Source organism: Rattus norvegicus, chromosome 13, assembly GCF_036323735.1.
Source record: "Rattus norvegicus strain BN/NHsdMcwi chromosome 13, GRCr8, whole genome shotgun sequence".
Classification (NCBI taxonomy): domain Eukaryota; kingdom Metazoa; phylum Chordata; class Mammalia; order Rodentia; family Muridae; genus Rattus; species Rattus norvegicus.
Window position 1 is genome coordinate 9260651 of NC_086031.1, and position 18291 is coordinate 9278941.

The 18291-nt window shown below is 38.7% G+C and overlaps 1 protein-coding gene and 1 long non-coding RNA gene across 17 annotated transcripts in view; one reads left to right on the plus strand and one right to left on the minus strand.

Moving 5' to 3' along the window:
- Nucleotides 1-18291, plus strand: part of Cntnap5a (contactin associated protein-like 5A) — a 1008100-nt gene that overhangs the window by 292603 nt on the left and 697206 nt on the right. The window lies entirely within an intron of this gene.
- The window catches only part of LOC108352511 (uncharacterized), a 203153-nt gene that overhangs the window by 91559 nt on the left and 93303 nt on the right, over nt 1-18291 (minus strand). For 7 of the 12 annotated variants that reach the window (XR_010056952.1, XR_005492303.2, XR_010056947.1 and 4 more), the window contains 2 exons: nt 18164-18254; nt 13782-16431 (listed from right to left, as the gene is read on the minus strand). This is a non-coding gene — a long non-coding RNA (uncharacterized LOC108352511). Of the gene's footprint in view, nt 1-13781; nt 16432-18163; nt 18255-18291 lie in introns of those variants that run through there. The other 5 variants (XR_005492306.2, XR_010056955.1, XR_010056953.1 and 2 more) reach the window with 3 other exon arrangements.

Here is an 18291-nt window from a genome sequence, read left to right on the forward strand (position 1 = left end):
GCAATACATAATAGATATACTTCCTGAGTGTAAACTCATCTCAGAGCACAGGAGACACAGATGGTGCCCAGGTACAGATAAGCCAATAAAGAGTGGGCTGTAGATCAGCTGTAGCAGAGAACGTTCCTAGGATGTATGAGACTGTGTGTCCAAATCCTAGTATGTCTCAAAAAGGAAGAGTGAAAAGGAAAATTAAGCCAGTAAGTTCTTCATGTCAATCACAATCCCAGGTCCAGAATGGCTAACAGGGCTGAGACATAAAGAAAACTAAATCAATTTCCACACCTTGACCCACCCACTACAGGTACATGTATAACCCAAGAAGTGTTATTCAAAAATGCAGATATCCAGTTGCCTTGCTTCAGAATAAAATGCAATAATCCTAGTTCTTGGAGAATGTCATAACTCTTTTCTTTCTCTAAGCTGTCTGACCCTAGGGTAAGGGACATATAAAGGACTCATTAATAGTTTTCTTGTTCAATAATTGTATGACTTCCATATTTACACAAGACAAGGGAAACAGAAAATAAATAATCATGTTTTAGAAATAACTAGGTCCTACTTATCAGGATGTTTGGCAGAATGGATACTGATAAAGACGGTAGACTGACTGAATTCATTGTCTCCCACTTGATCTGTCTTTGTCCAACCGTAGATGAAGTGTGTCTACCCCAGGGATTTAGATAAGATGCAGAGGAGGATTGCTCTCTGAGGCTGGAGCTGGATTACTCTCTTTCATTTGCACCGTTTTAATTTATGTGAGCTCTTTTGTACTCAGATTTAGGATGGACATGAGCTCTGTAATCAGGCAAAGGTTGAACTCTGCAACTTGCTAATCTTTTCATTCCGAATAGAAGTTCAAAGCTCTGGGTAATAGCACCTGAATCTGCCAGCCATTTGTAAAATCTATATCAGACTCACTGGGCTGTGCTAAATAGACTTCCAGCATCAATTACAAGATGGACGTGCTTTTTTTTTTTTTTTTTTTTTTTTTTGGAGCTGGGGATCGAACCCAGGGCCTTGCGCTTGCTAGGCAAGCGCTCTACTACTGAGCTAAATCCCCAACCCCTAAGATGGACCTGCTTAAATCAACAATATTTAAGTACTTATATAGTAACCTTGTTTGAATATCTAAAGTCACCTTTTTTCTCTCAAACGTAAACTGCTGAGTGCCTTGCAAGTCATACTGATTAACAGGAGTGAGAGTGACTTCAGTGCTGGTTAAGAAACATAAGGATCTCTGCTCTGTCCTCAGAAACTACATTAAAAAGGTCGTGTGAGGTTGTGCTTACTGGTAATCATAGCAATGGAGAGAGAGACCTGTGGATTCCTGGGGCACTTTGATGGCCTCCTTTGGTGACGCCAGGCTAATGAGAGCACTGCTTCAGTAAACAAGGTTACTAATGTCTGAGACATTGCACCTAACAATTGTTCCTTTTCCTCTCAGGCATTCACAAACAAGCATACACCCAGGAACACAAGTACCTGCATACAAGCACAGACTAATGCTCTTCATATTCCTGGGTATATTTTCAGAGGATAGCTGCATTTGCAGATTCCAGAGACTATGGAACTTCTTGGTGGTATGAGAAGGAATGGAAGTCCCATGGTTCTTGCATTGTTGAATAATACACTGCTCAGATTGCTTTTGGATGGAGAAGTCACCTCCAATTGTGCAGAATGAATACAAGTGACTAAGTAATCTGGTAGTAGATGCAAGTGGTTCTGGAACCAAAACAAACCACCTGGCGGGGTAGGCAGTTAACAGCAGACTCTAAGCTGCTGGCATTTCTTCCTAGGAAAAGCATCCCAGTGTACTTTTCAAATAACAGCTGGTACTTGGCTGAAGCTAGGCTGTTGTGTTTAGCATCTCCCTTGGAGGCAGAGAAGCTGAAGAATCACATGTGAGCTTCTCTCCTTGATTCAGTAATAACATACAGTCATTTTCGAGTAGGTTGAGTAGCTGTTCAAAAAGTCAAAATGCTCACTTTTGACAGGTTTCCAGTGGCATGAGCTTATTTGGCAATATGTTTCACTGCTTAGAGAAATTCTAAATAAAATAAAATTAAATTGGTTCCTATTTCCCACTTGGTCTCTAAGTTGCTAAATACAGTCTGAGATGCCATTGAAATTCTAATCCTTCCTTCTAGAATGTTGGTATTTTAGGCATGTTCCAAAAGGCCATGATTGTACAGTGGTGGAATTAGGTCAGAGTTTAGTGCATGCTAACATGCACTGATCTCACTGAGCTCCAACCCCAGTCTCCCAATAGAAATTCTCTAAACTTCTCTCAGAAATTGGAGACACTATCTAGTAGAAATTTCTATAAGGAAGTGCAATGTTACTATTGATCAAGGAATACCACGCACATGGCTGAGATGTCACAGATCCCATAAAAGGAGGAGAACTCGAGGAAGTAACTGACTCTGGACCTGGGAAATTGTAAGAATACTGACTCAACAAAGATCTCTGAAAAATGAATTAAGTCCCCACATGTAAGACTGCCACTTTAGCTTAGACCAAAAACAATCTCCCCAGACAGGTAGAAAGAACAATTACTTGAGATTTGAAATAAGGAATCTATATATTCTGTTGTTCACCCTGTCCCTTATTGGCATATACATTTTTTTTAAAATTTGAATTTTTTATCTTTATTAACTTGAGTATTTCGTATTTACATTTTGATTGTTATTCCCTTTCATGGTTTCTGGGCCAACATTCCTCTAACTCCTCCCACTCCCCACCCTCCCCCCATTACTGCCCTCCCCCAACAGTCCCGTTCACTGGGGGTTCAGTCTTGGCAGGACCAAGGCCTTCCCCTTCCACTGGTGCTCTTACTGGGCTATTCATTGCTACCTATGAGGTTGGAGCCCAGGTTCAGTCCATATATAGTCTTTGGGTAGTGGCTTAGTCCCTGGAAGCTCTGAGGGATGACCAAAATGTGAATGCTTCACTCTTTCTTTAAAAGGGGAACAAGAATACCCTTGGCAGGGAATAGGGAGGCAAAGTTTAAAACAGAGGCAGAAGGAACACCCATTCAGAGCCTTCCCCACATGTGGCCAATACTTATATAGCCAACCAATTAGATAAGATGGATGAAGCAAAGAAGTGCAGGCTGACAGGATACGGACATAGATCTCTCCTGAGTGACACAGCCCGAATACAGCAAATACATAGGCGAATGCCAGCAACAAACCACTGAACTGAGAACGGGACCCCCGTTGAACGAATCAGAGAAAGAACTGGAAGTGCTTGAAGGGGCTTGAGACCCCATATGTACAACAATGCCAACCAACCAGGGCTTCCAGGGCATATACATTTTTAAACCAGTTTAGTCTATGTGCCTTTCAGACTGTATCTTAGACAAACAAATGCATCCAATTCAAACACACAGAAGTTATGTAGTGAGTGCTGGCTTTGAAAAATGAATGATATGTGATTTTTCAACAAGCAGCAGTTAAATATTATGCTAAATCATGGGATTTACTCGTGAGAAATACATGTAACTCCCATTAGCTGCCTAGAAGCTAAGAGAAATATCATAAGTTTGGTAAAAATAAGGACTTACAATAAAGACTACAGTAATTTGTCTGAATAGCATTACTGATGATGATTTTTTTCTAAGTAAAATACCATCCGTGGACCAATTCTGACATAACTGTTAATGGAGAGCAACTTGTCACTGTCATAAAAAAAAGGTAGTTTAAGAGGATGGCCAGATAGCTCAGTCATGAAAATACTTACACACAAAATGAAGGCCTGAGTTTAAATTCCCAGCAACTAAATTGAAACGCTAGGCCCCGAGAGGCCTATGCCTATGATATAAGCACTGTTGAAGCAGAGACAAGAGAATCCTGAGTGTTTACTAAGCAGCCAGTTTAGGCAAAACAGTGAGCTCCAGGTGCAGAGTGACACTCTGTCCCCAAAACTTATGTGGATAGCTACTAAGGAAAGTTCCCTCCATTAACCCTGGCCTTCTCATAGGCACACACACACACACACACACACACACAGGAAAATGGTAATACACAAAATAACTGCACTCTTACACTCAATGAAAATAGAAGTGGGTACTATATGGGTTGTTATGATTTTTGTTCATTAATAATCTTGTAAAATTATTTTGATGAACTGAAATTTTCTCCCGGAACTCATATGCACTCAGAATCTCAAAATATGATCTGTTTGTAAAGAGGTTGTTTACTGATATATCTTACCTTCATGTGAATTGTCTCTGGAATTATAAGATCCTATTAATCAGGTGACTAGTATCTTTATCAAGAGTAGAGATTGAGTTTTGAGATGCTATGTAGATAAGTGCTTGAAGCTCTGAGCTCCATCCCTCAGAAGCCAAGTACATGATGCTTTGCTTGTTGCTGTGCAGTGATGGGGATATAAAAACAGGTGGAGCCCTGCAGTTCACTGGCCACACAGCTTAGCCTACACAGTAAATTCCTGACAAGAGAGCGAGAGCGAGATCGAGATCGAGATCGAGATCGAGAGAGAGAGAGAGAGAGAGAGAGAGAGAGAGAGAGAGACTGTCTCAACAGTGTGAAGGTAAACAAGAATAAAGAATCTTGGCCAAGGTTGACCTCTGACCTCCACACATAATGCTGCATTGAAATTTACCTACAAGAGGATAGGGAAAGTGCACATGAAGAGAGTCATAGACAGAATGAGTCAGAGAAAGACCTACTACAATTACAAGCCAAGGAGCATGTCATCACTAGTAGGAGGCAGCCAAAGCTAGGAGGAAATAAGAAAAAATACTCCCTTGGGACTCTCAGAGAACATATAGCCCTACCCCACTTTTATTTGTTATGATTTCCAGAATTATGAAATATTTACAGTTTTATAAATCATCAACTTATGGGGAGTTTGCTTTGACAACCCCAAAAATCTAATGTACTTTTGAACTTTTGTACTATTGCTTTCTGCTATGAACCTCATAGAACCTGAACCTCTTATAAAGAAGACAGAGAGGTCACTCTCTATTGGCCAGCAAGTCCAGCCTACATGGCAAAATAATGTCTTGTACAATTGTACACAAGAACAGCAGCTGATCTCTGGCCTGCAGACATACAGTTTTACATATGGGTACATCTGCTTATAAACTTACTTGCTCAACTCAAGGTTATGTCATACCTCCAGATCACAAAATGTGATGCTCCTCTTATTGCAAAATTACGGAGAGTCATGTTTTTCCTCCCTCTAAAGAGTTCTATCACTGGAATTTACCATGAACTCCTATTTGTCCCTTAACACTCATTGCCATTACTGGAAACTTTGTCCTTATAGACCCTATTCAAATGCAGCCAGTCATACTTGTTCTGATTCAGTTACTTAAAGTAGATTAGTTTTCTTACATATGTGCTCATTTCTTCTGGTTCACCTTTAAGGCCTGAAATATTACTTATGCTATTTTTCTGCAATCTCTTCCAATGTTACTGGATAAGCAGGTCTTGTCCATGAAACTGAAGAAGGTGATTTAGTAAAGAGAGACCAGCTTGACCTTGGCTCCATCTCTCAACATTGTTTCTCACAAAACAAATGCCTAATAAAAATGTTCTCAACATTTGCCTTGCCTGCCTCATTCCTCAGTGATATGTCTGAAATGTTTTCTAAAATGATGTTGACATCCTTATAAATTTGACGTGAAAGCCATTCAATTGATGCATTTGCTGGGGATATGCTCTGCCTCATCACTTATTAAGCCTGTTCTCACATACAGCAATATCCATAGGAACAGGAAAATATGGGGAGTGACCTAAGTAAATAGCCTGGCATAAAGAAAAGACCTAAAGCAATGAGGATCATATGACAGCTCTGCTGGATATCTACTGATGTGGGGTATGGATGGTAAATGAGCTGGTGTAGTAAAGGCAGTCTCTAGTTTCTGAGGGGGAGAGAAGAGGCAAGCCCTTCTTAATTTGTACAACTAAACAATTTGCAAGGTTTAGCAAAATCATGTATTACTTATAGGATATGCTCTTAAAAATGACCACAGATATAGGATGTAAAAACAGTGCTTTTTAGGTTGCTATGTTATTATTTGGGAAATCATGATTATGATTGTTCACATCCATGAGTTACAAAGCTGTACTTGGGTAAAGGCACTGGTTACATGTAAGAGGGCACTATCATCAGCCATTGGCTGTCTTAGACACAGGGTACCTTCTTTCTCCTCTCAGCACTTAAAGAATGTGAAGTAATTTCCAAAGCATACAATCACACTGGGACAGCTATATCCTGTGTAACGGTGAAGGTTACTCTCTGGTTTTTATGCAAAACTCCAGGATGACATGGGCTTGTAAATCTAGTATCTCAATGCAAACTTGAAAGGAACCCACTACATGGAACTCAACACTAAAGCAAAGAAAACTGCTTAATGTGTGTCTCCAAGGTGGGCATACCTTCCTGCAGTGAAGAAATGGTTCATTAGAGGTCATTTGACATTTCAATAATTTTTGAATTAGTTGCTGTTATTGCTTTCTTCTTGCTATGATGAATGCCCTGACCACGGTTACTTTTAGGGAAAAAAATATTTCTCTGGCTAGTAATTATAGGAAATTGATGTAGCTTGTCACATTCACAGTCTGGAGCAGAGATAAAAGGAATGTATTTTACTAATCCTTAGCTTCCTTTCCCCCTCTCAGTCAGTTCAAGGCCCAGCCCATGAAGCGGAAATGACAACATTCATGGTAGATCACATTGCAATTTACCTCATTAAGGAAATCCCTAAACAAGCATGCACGTAGGCCAACATATTCCAACCAATTCCTGATTGAGACACTTTTCTGGATTGTCTAAACTTGACAACAGTGACTGCCCATCACAGTGTCAGTATGGTAACACTCCCAACCATATCAGCTTAAAATACATTAAAATAGAAAACATTTTGGAAATAAACAAGATAAGATGCTTATGAGCCAAGTGAGAGGACATGGACTTATAAAGGTTCCACATAAAAAGCCAATCATGATGGAAAGATTTAAAATCTCATCATGGAGAAGTGGGGACACAAGAATCTCTGAGGTTTACTCACCATCCTCCCTAGCCTAATAATGAAATTTGCTTCCCAGTAAAAGAATATGCTTCCAAAAATAAAGGCCTGGATTCTCAAAATATGTCATCCAAGGTAAAGCTCTGACCTCTGCACTTGCACATACATATACATACATAGCAACAACAAACACACACACACACACACACACACACACACACACACACACACACACACACACACACAAAGAGAGGGAGGGGATTTGTTTAAAACTAGAAGATTTTAGCTTTGAAAAAAAAAAACCAGAACTCGTTTTCAGTACAGCAAAAGCTATGGAGTGAATGTTAAACTCAATTAGAAGCAATGCACACAAGAGAACTCCTGCATGGAGACCAGGTTCCAGGACAATGTAATATGTGTCGCATACATGTATGTTTTAAGATCATATAGAAGTTGGTTTTATAAGAAAATATGAGTAGTAAGTTTGGTGAGATGGTACTGCCAGTAAATTGCTTGCCTTACAAGCATGAAGGCCAGAGGTTGGTCATCAGAGCCACCATACAAAAGACACATATGTATGGTGGTGCTGCCCTATTTTCCCAGAGCTGGACATATGTTGTAATTGTCAAAGCCATCTCCGCAGATTCCTAGTCAATACTGGCTAGTAAGTGAGCTTGAAATCAGTGAAACCCAGAAATAAGAATAGACCATAAGTCCCTACAGTGAGATTATGATGCTGTATAACATGGTGTGGCATAAACTGATTAGTGTAAAAAAAAATCCTCAACTGGGAAAAGAGATAATACTTGAAATGTAAATAAACAAAATATCCAATTAAAAGAAAAGAAAATTTTCTATGTTGCAAGAGCGATGGGTCAGAGGTTAAGAGACCCAGCTTTTCTTCTAGAGGTCTTTTTTTTTCTTTCTTTCTTTTTTTTTTTGAGAATGCAAGCTTTCATTTATTAATTCTTGGAGAGTACCCTTTATAACCTCCACCTGTATCGCATTGGTTGTAAACAAGTGTGTCCTCCAAGTGGCAGTTCCCAAGTGACTGTCATTGTCTTTGTCACCAATCTCTAGGCTCTCAGGAAGGCTTTAGTTTGTCCATCATGGGAATTTACTTGCTGTTGACCAATGTTTATGTGGAAGCTGCCATCACCCTGGCAGCAGGGCCATTCTGTTCCTCCTACAATGGTCTGAATAGGTTGCAGGGAAAACTTTCTATTTTCTTGTGTTTAGAATAATATACCTTTTTTGTGATCTAATATATCATCCATTTTAGGAAATATTCTGTGAAGTTCTGTGAAGAAGGTATATTACGTTGTGTTTTGGTGAAATGTTCTCTATTTATCTATTAGGTCCATTAGGGTCATAATTTTCTTTGGCTCCATTATTTCTTGACTTAGTTTATGTCTGGGTAAACTGTTTTTACACTGGTGAAATTTGTATACTGAGGTCTCCCACTATTAATATGTGAGAACTGATGTATGATTTAAGCTTCAATAATTTTTTTTGTTACAAGTGTGGGTGCCCTTGCACTGGGAACATATATGTTGAAAATTGAAATGTCATCTTGGTGTTTTTTTCTATTTTGTTTTTGTTGTTGTTGTTGTTTTTAAGTTTCATTGGATTTTTTAATTCTTATTATATATTTTAAATTTACGTTTCAAATGTTATCCTCTTTCCTGGTTTCCCATCCATAAATCCCCTATCCCATCCCCTTTCCCCCTTCTTCTATGAGGGTGTTCCCCCACCTAATCTCCTACTCCTTCCTGTATCTCTGCCCTAACATTCTCTTACACTGGGGGATCGAGCCTTGGAAGGACCAAGGGTTTCTCCTCCCCAACAAGGTCATTCTCTGCTACATATGCAGCTGGAGCCATGGGTCTGTCCATGTGAACTCTTTGGATGCTGTTTTAGTTCCTGGGAGACTGGTATTGTGGTTCTTATGGGGTTGCAAACTCCTTCAGCAAATTTGATTGTTTCTCTAACTCCTCCAGTGGAGGCCCAGTTCTTAGTTCAATGCTTAGCTGTGAGCATCCGCTTCTGTATTAGTCGTGCTCTGGCAGAGCCTCTCAGGAGAGAGTTATATCAGGCTTCTGTCATCGTGCACTTCTCGTCATCCGCAATATTGTCTGGGTCTGGTGCTGTATGTGTATGGGTTGGCTCCCCAGGTAGGGTAGCCTCTGAATGGTCTTCCCTTCAATCTCTGTTCTAAACTTTCTGTCCTTATTTCCTTCTATTCATATTTTTGTTCCCCCTTCTAAGGAGGACTGAAGCATCCTCACTTTGGTGGTCCTTCTTCTTGAGCTTCATGGTCTGTGGATTGTTATCATTGGGTTCTGAGCCAGCAACACCTATAATGAAATCTGGTGCCCTCTTTTTGCCTGTAAGGCATGTTTGCTGGCAGAATGTTGTATATATAATGTATAAAGTACATCTTTAAAAAATCTGTTTAAAAAATTCCTACTATCTCTGAGATACCACTCCCAATTTTACACTAGCTGCAATTGCCCTTCAATTATGATGTATGTGTACAACTTCATCAAATGTATTTGTGTTTTCCGGACAGTCATATCCTGTGATTAATTTCTCAAATGTGCTATAACATGTCTTGTACATAACTGAACAAAAGGATTTTATTTTTGAGTTACATACTTAATTGTACTACAATTTCTTCCTATATTATTTTGTGTATTTCCCCTGTACTCATAATTATGCATGTCTGAAATTTTGAATATACCTATGAGACAATATCTTGTATGGTGATGCACAAATTTCAATCATTGGGTAGATTTGCTTTGCAAAAAAATACATGAAAATCAGTTACAAAGAGCTCATATGGGTTCTAGTATCACTGAGATTTGTCAGAGTTGGAGTCTAGGTCCAGTAGCCTTAAAACTGTGAGGATTCCTAAAGGCCAACTCAATACATGAACTAATGATGAAAAGCAGAACTATTTATTTAGTTTTAAACTGTTTAATTTATTAATTTTTCTATTTAACAATTTCATACATATATGAGAGTATTACAGTTATTCTTTCTACACCATCACTTATCCCATCCTTATGAGTCCCCTGTTATACTTACCACTCCTCTTTCAAGTCAGAATTTTGATATTTCTATGACTCATTTAACTTGACTGTTACCTTATGTGATTATTAGATTGGATATGTCTACTGGTGTGTACACAAACAAATGCAAAATTGTCCCAGCTTCCTGAATTTGTAAGTAGCACATGGTTTAGCAGTGTGGAGTAGAGTCCCGTGAGTCCCATTCATGTCTGAGATTTGATCAAATCATTCTTTTGATCACACCTTGCAGACATTCACCTCTAATGATTTAATGATTACCATTTCTGTGTCTTTTCTAAAAGATAACATACTGCAACCGTCTTCTTGTAGTCTGGCTCTTCATTTCCTTTTGATGTATCCTCAGTCTGTTCCCTAAACTTGGAGGGGATGTCGTAAGTGCTCTGGGAAAGCACAATGTGTGGCAGCAAGTCTCAGCATTCCTCTACTATTTACTAAAGGAAGACAAGATTTATTCAATATGACCACTCTGGGACATGAATCTTTACTGTTCCCCCCAAACTCTATCTTCAAGTTTTGAGATATGGGTCAGGTTTAAGATGAAGCCACATAGTATGCATTACTACTCCTGGAAGAAATGTGGTTCCACCAATCACTGATCCATTTTAATCTGGGATTCAGTATTTTCTGCCCAAGTTGTGGATCTGTGTGGAATATTTCCCTGAGAGATAAGCTCCTGTGTGGCTGGCACTATAGCTTCAGCCTTTTCTCTGAACCCGCATAAAGTTTCAATGAAAGTTCCAATTATTTGGATTCCATCATTCCAATAGTTTGATAAACAAGAGAAAGGCACAGTGACTCTAGAATATCCTCATTCCTACCAGGACAGAAATATCATATCACTATCTAGCTCATTGATGCTTTTCATTTTCTGATTGTATTAAAGTCTGAGTGAATAGGAAAGCCTTTCTGCACATTGTAATGATGGTGGTCCTGGCTAACTTGTTCATTTCATTAATGGGGTCATCATCACATGTTATGCTCATCAGGATAAATTGTCAGTTGAATACCATATCTCAAACATGAATCAACTACCAACATGCTTTGAAACCAAGAAATTGTTACTGAAAAAACTCTTTGTATTATATCTTCTTGGAAGCATTGTGAAAAAAAGAATGTAGGTACAAGGAACTACAGGCCTAAAAAAGATGACTGTGAATTGGAGAAAAGAGAAAGGTAAAGTTTTGTGATGTAGCCTATGTAACTATCTTCTAGTAAAGGAATCATTATAGGATATTGGCATCTGTACAAAGGTGTGTGTGGCTACCATGGCTTATCTAAGTGATAGAGAGGTCATTGGTAGCCTGAGATTTATCTTCTGCTCTAGTAGTACTGGCTGAACTACACACAATTAATGGACATTCACTTTCACATTTGTAGCATGAGAATTAAAAAAATATTTCTTTGATGTTTTAAGTCAGTGCCACAATGAGATGCACAGCCAAACTTCAGGTATGTGCTATGTATCGTGCGTTCTTATCACTCTCACCAAATATATCAGTCCCCAGTCTGGGCTTCTATCAGACTTCAACCATTCTTAGCTGTATAATTTTGAGAAAGATGTTTAATCTTTCCTGTGAGAATCAGGATTTGAATCCATTTGCTTAAGAATTTCATGCAGTCATTGTTTTTAATAGCTGAGTATTACTCCATTGTGTAAATGTACCACATTTTCTGAATGAGGTAACTCAGTCACAAAGAACACACGTGATATGCACTCACTATAAGTGATTATTGGTCGAAAAGTTTGGAATACCTGTGAAAAAATTCACAGATTATATGAAGCCCAAGAAGAAAGAAGATCAAAATGTTGATTCTTCAGTCCTTCTTAGAAGAGAGAACAAATACTCATGGAAGGAAATAAAGGACAAAGGGTGGATCAGGGACCGAAGTTCATTCAGAGATTGTCCTACCTGAGGATCCATCCCATAAGCTGCCTCCAAACCCAGTCATTATTTCTGATGCCAAGAAGTACTTGCTGACATGAGCCAGATATGGGTATCTCTTGAGAGTCTCTGCCAGAGCCCTACTGATACAGATGAGGATAGTTGCACCTACCCATTGGTCTGAATAAGAGGACCCCAATGGAGGAGAAAAGACTGAAGGAGCTGAATGGGTTTGCACCACCACAGGAAGAACAACAATATCAACCAACCAAACTCCACCAGAGCTCCCAGGGACTAAACCAACAACCGATAAATATACATGGAGGAACCCATGACTCTAGCCATACATGTTGCAAAAGATGGCATTGACTAGCATCAATGGGAGGAAAATCCTTGGTCCTCTGAAGGCTTGTTTCCCCAATGTAGGATAAGGCCAGGTTTTTGAGGTTGGAGAGGGTGGGTGGGACATCCTCATAGAGAAAGGGGGAGCAGGGAGGTGGTATGAGAAAGGGGAGAAAGGGGATAACAGTTGAAATGTAAATACTTAAAATACCCAAGAAAAATAAAATTATTAAAAAAAATCAGGGTTTCCTAAAGGAACAGAACTGAGAGAATTGACAACAGCTAACAGATGGACAGATGGATTTCTTGTTGCTATATGCTAATGAATGTGAAGACTAAAAGACAGAATAGAAAAGTATAGTCAAACAAAGTTAATTGGCAATTCATTAGAGGTTTAGTGACACTGGCAAGCCCACCAATTTTAATAGGTTTTTTTTTGTCTTTTTAATTTGGGTTTATGTTGTCCTCCCTTGTGACTCCCCACTTCCTATCTTTGTTGATTTCTAAGTGTCTCTATACCACTTCTATAGCATGGATTATGTCTGTGTATCCATTGACAGGCATGAAAAAACAGACAGGTTGGTTGGCTTGAGTAAGAATGTGGTCCCCAACTTTCTCTCCACTTTGTGATATATCAGGCACAGAGACACTTACAGAATGTGAAGGGAAATAGTCCCTGCTTCAGAGAAATGAATGATAAGACTACTGGGCAAAAAAGTCACTAAGAAATGGTGACTCACTGACTATTGCTGGGCTGCAAAACCGTGAAAACCTTAAGCTGAGATTATTAAATTCCCAGTTATCCTATCCTAGGGCTCCTCAGCGTCTAAAGGTACATGTGTTGCAACAAGACTTATTAGATCAGGTCCAGTTTTAGCAGTTGGGTAGTCCAAGAAGAACTGTTTTACACTGGAAAGACTAAGAACCACATAAGTGCTTAGACCCTAAGGCTGGATATGACAGAAGTCTCTGTCTGATGCTGAAAGCCTGGGACTCTACAAGAAGTTAAATTTCACTTTCTATTGAAAAAAATGTTGGGTACCCTTAAAGTGATTTATGTATGGCACTGCGATGCATAAAATCTCATTTTCCTTAGTGCATTTGTCAAGAGCTTTCCAGGCATGTACCTCATATAAGACAAGTTGTTGTCCTTTAGACAGCTTAGCAGAAGAGAATTCTTACTGAAACTTTCTCTTGACAAGCGTTGGCTCTGTCATCTTTGACTGATATTCTATTCTTCTTCCTTTAACTCCTGCACTTTGAAGTTCATATCCTGTTTTACCCTATTGCATATTAATGAAGTCAATCCATAAAACTCACACCCAGCAGTCAGTTAGGATGCATCTGACAAGCTTGGCTTTGTCTTTATTGTGCTGTTCCAGAGATGGTAAAGAGACTGCATCTTGTTCTGTTACACAGGAAAGCACCTCCCCTCCATAGACTAGAAACTTCATGCACTTTTATGGTTTAAGAATCATATGGATTTATTACACAGAGCATATATATTCAAGGGTTTTTTTTAACATGCTGTGAAAACTTTAAAATTATTTACTGTCCTCATTATCATTAGGAAACAGGCAGATCTCTCTCTCTCTCTCTATCTCTCTCTCTCTCTCTCCCTCTCTCTCTCTCTCTCTTGTGTTTCATGATAAAACTATATTTTAAGATTCATACATTTAAAGCATCATCTGCTTCTGCAAGGAAGACACATGCAGCATGGGGAAGAGTGGGATTTGACTAATAGCCACTTGCCATCTGTATTAGTTAAGGTTCTCCAGAGGAACAGAAACAAAAGAGTGATTATCTGGAACATGGAGGATACATTGAATTGCCTTACTTCACACCAGCTGTGTAATTTAACAATGACCATCTGTAGGCTGGAAAAGTTGAGAACTAAATATCAGTTCAGTCTGCAAGGCTGGATGGTGCAAATGTCCAAGTCTGCTGATGGGGGGTCAGGAGGACTCTTTGAAAGACAGTGCTCCTCACTGGAAAGCTGCAAAAGACTCCTAGGTTAGTGGAGCGAGAGAGCAGGCTCAGCAAAATAAGGTGGATGTAATTACCTGTAAGTAGTGAAATCACAGAGGTAGAAGTTGCATCTTTTTTCTGGGCCTTTTATATTTTGGTTTCCATAAAGTTTCCATATCCTGGAAAAAGGCCTTGTTTGCTTATTCAGATGGCCCTTCAAGAAAATACCTCTCCAGACTTACCCAGAGTCATATCTTTTAGCTGCTTGTCAAAATGGACCAAAACATTGTCCAAATTATTTGGGAAGAAGCAAAACTGAGTCCTGAACAAAGTAGTTACTTCACAAATCTTTGGGGAAAGACTAATTAGAATTTTTGTTATGACATTTTAATGACTACGACATCCAAATCTTCACCTTTGGGGCTATGGTCATTAATACCCACTATAAAGGTAATTGTTCTTATAGACAGCAAATTCAGTAAACAGTCTCCTGTGACCAACAACCCCATGAGTGGTGGTAGAATTATTAAAGCAGTCAGTGTTCTGTGAGCATAATCCTTCTGACTGTATACCATTTAATTTTAAGGTTTAAATGTCAACATTGCACAAGATGGCCAGTTATGTCATCATTTAGGGGCTCAGCTTCTATGTCTGTACTCAATTATCAATTTGAATTAAATTAGGGAATAATCTGATAAAATCATAAGCAAAATTTATGACATTATTCTAGGACAAAGATTTGAATTGTTTATACATCATGACTATCCAGGGAGGAATATATATTTTTCCTAATATGTAGCTTTAAGTAGATATAAAATGATCTGTACATAAGATTATGTTCACAGCTTGGGAGAATGCAGAAAAATATTCTCAGCAAGCAACCTATTTTAAAGAAGCAAAAGTAGAAAGACTATGAGCAAATGGAAAACAACATAACCTCATTTCTCACACTTTAAAATATGCAGCCTGAATAGTTGATTCACAATTGAAGGAGGAGCTCTCAAGGATTATGGGTTACTGCAAGTGGAAGGAGAGGTTTGCGGCATGAATGAGAAGCTACCGTCTATGTGAAGATCAGGCAAATCAGCTCTTCAGAGCAGGATTCCAGCAGTGTGAAACACACTTAGAGGGATAAGCTCCTGAGCATTCATGAAGGATTTAGGACTTGAGGACCAAACAGACACATGTTCTCTATCTGTAGACCAGTATATATTTGCAAAGTCAGGGGCATGATGTTCCTTTTTAAGGATCCATACTGGTTTGCATTGAAACAGTCAAGAATAGGACATGTTTGAAAGAGCATAAAGTTATATGCATAGTTGGATAGTTGGAAATCTAGCTCAGGAGGTAAAAGTGTATGTTAGTGTGTGTTCAAATAGCAGCACTCATAAAAATCTTGATATGGCCACACACAGAGCATTTGTGGGTAGAGACAGAAGGATGTCTGGTTTTTGATTCCTGGCATGCCAGTACCATACTCAGTGAGAGATTCTGTCTCAGTGAAATAAGATATAGAATGATAGAGATGGACATTTGACATCTTCCTTTTGTCTTCACATACATATGTGCAATAGGGACACAAAAAATTTGTATTACACATAAATGCATATTTATGTGATTACACATCTATATAGCTATGTGTGAGAGGTTGGTATTAGGTATTTTTATTTTCATAAATGTATATGATATGGTTTAGACAGCATTTATACCCCTGTTATCTTTTTTGTTTTCTTGCAACTTCTGCTGATCCCCTTCATGTCCCAAATGATTGCACTAAGCCTTTTCCTGTCCTTTATCTTTGAAAGTGAGGTGATGGGTATCGTGAAGATTACCTACAGGAGTTCAGATTAGGGTTTATTACAGGAGCATGGGACACTTACCAGTTGCCATTTCACTGAAGAAAATGTCTTTTGCTCCCCTCCAATTATTAATTGCCTATAGATCCTAAGACGAGGTGGGGCAAGTTGAGCTCTTCCTCTGTGACAGGATGTTGAGGGCCTGATCTTCCATAGAACTTGTGCAGGTAATCACGGCTGTCATAAGTTGTGAAATATAATGGCCATACCATAACTAAATGTTGGTGTCACACATACTCACCATCTTCCGTTGGCTCAGACATCCTCTAGGCTTAGGGAATATCCTGGAAGAGGTGGGATGGAACAATCATCATTATTAAACTCAACTATTTTGAGAGATATTATTATTATTATTATTATTATTATTATTATTATTATTATTATTATTATTTCCTTTCATCTGAGAATCAATATGAGTATAAAGTTTGGATACTTTGTGACTGATCTCTCTTACTGCTCTGATATAAGCACTGTAAAATATAATGCAAAAGATAGCTATTTATCAGTGTGTCTGTATATATCTACATATGTCAGCATATGGATATGTGTATACATGTCAATGTATAGTTCACAGCAGTGTGAGTTTCTATGTGTGTGTGTATGTGTGTGTGTGTGTGTGTGCTTGTGCATTTGTTGGTCACAAGTACACTCAGGTACCTTCCATCCACCTTTTTAATGAAACTTCACCAGGACCTCACACAAGGAGGCTGATCAGTGAGCTGCAGAGACATGGCTACCTCAAATTTCTTAACAGTGTGATTTAAAGAATGTTCCACATCAGCTTTTATTTTTTTTTTTCCAAATGAGTCGGAGAATCAAACTCGGGTCCTGATTCTTATGTTGGAAGCAGTTTTCTGATTGAGCTTTTGTCCAAGCCTCCAAATCATCTATATTATTATTTTCATTTTTAATGTGATTTTAAAGATATGTTTGAGAAAGAATAAGAAATATACACCAGTGCATAGGGAGGACACACTTTCCCATCAATGTCGGAGCCTGTGCACTGTCACAATTGCTGTAAAGACAACAGGAAAGGACTGCAAAGACATTTTGTTATAAGAAATAAGTTAGATCTAGAAAGACAAATAGTGTATCTTCTCAGCCTATGGAAGCCAATAAAAATGTCCTATACATGTAGAGTAGAATAGTACTAGCAGAGGCTAGAGAGAATCAGCATGGGAAGATCCCATATGAATCAAGAGTTATAAAACTGGCCCGGAGAGGAGTAACTTTGGCTGATCTAGTGCATTCCAATGCAACTTAATAATAATATAGTATACTACGATGTGGTCAGAACACAAAATTGTAATTATTTGACCATGAATATTTGAGGTGATAAATGTGTCAAGTAGACTTAATTGATATTTACACAGTGCATGAGTGCATTCAGTCACCACAGTGCTGTAAGTAGGTGTTATCACAAGTCACAAAGAGATGACATTGACAGGTCAATGGAGGTGTCTTTGACATGGATCACATACTTAAGATAAACATATAAGGTAGACATGATGGCATTCATATACAACCCCAGGACTAGGAAACAGTAGTGAGCAGATCTCTGACCCACTCTACCAGAATCAATGAGTTCCACATTCAGTAAGAGATCATGTCCATAAAATAAAGTGAAGAGCACTCAGTGACCAAAGAAGCACCTGATGATGATGACTCTCACCTTCCACATACTCATTTCCACAGCATACATCCAGAAACCCACTCACATACACATACAAAGCACACATACCCACACACAAACATACATACCATAAATACATAAAGGATGAATTATAAATGATCATCTACCTACCTTATGTCTATGTATGAGGAATTTGTAAATATTTTAAAAAACTGGAAGAATAATTTGGCCTTTCCTTCCTTGCTTGCAAGTATGCTTTCATACCACAGAAGTTGGGGGCCCAATTACAGAATACAATGCAGTACCTGACTCACATTTCCAACTAGCCCACTTGTTGCTCATTCATTTATCCCACAGCTAACCATGATGCTCCTCAGACTTACTCTCTTGGAGAGGATCAGGGACATTCATCACACCACACTGTAGTCTGGACACTTAAACCTGCTCGAGACTCTTGCCACCTTATTTTTTTTCCTGAAGAAATATAAACATCAATTCAAAGCCAAGGAAT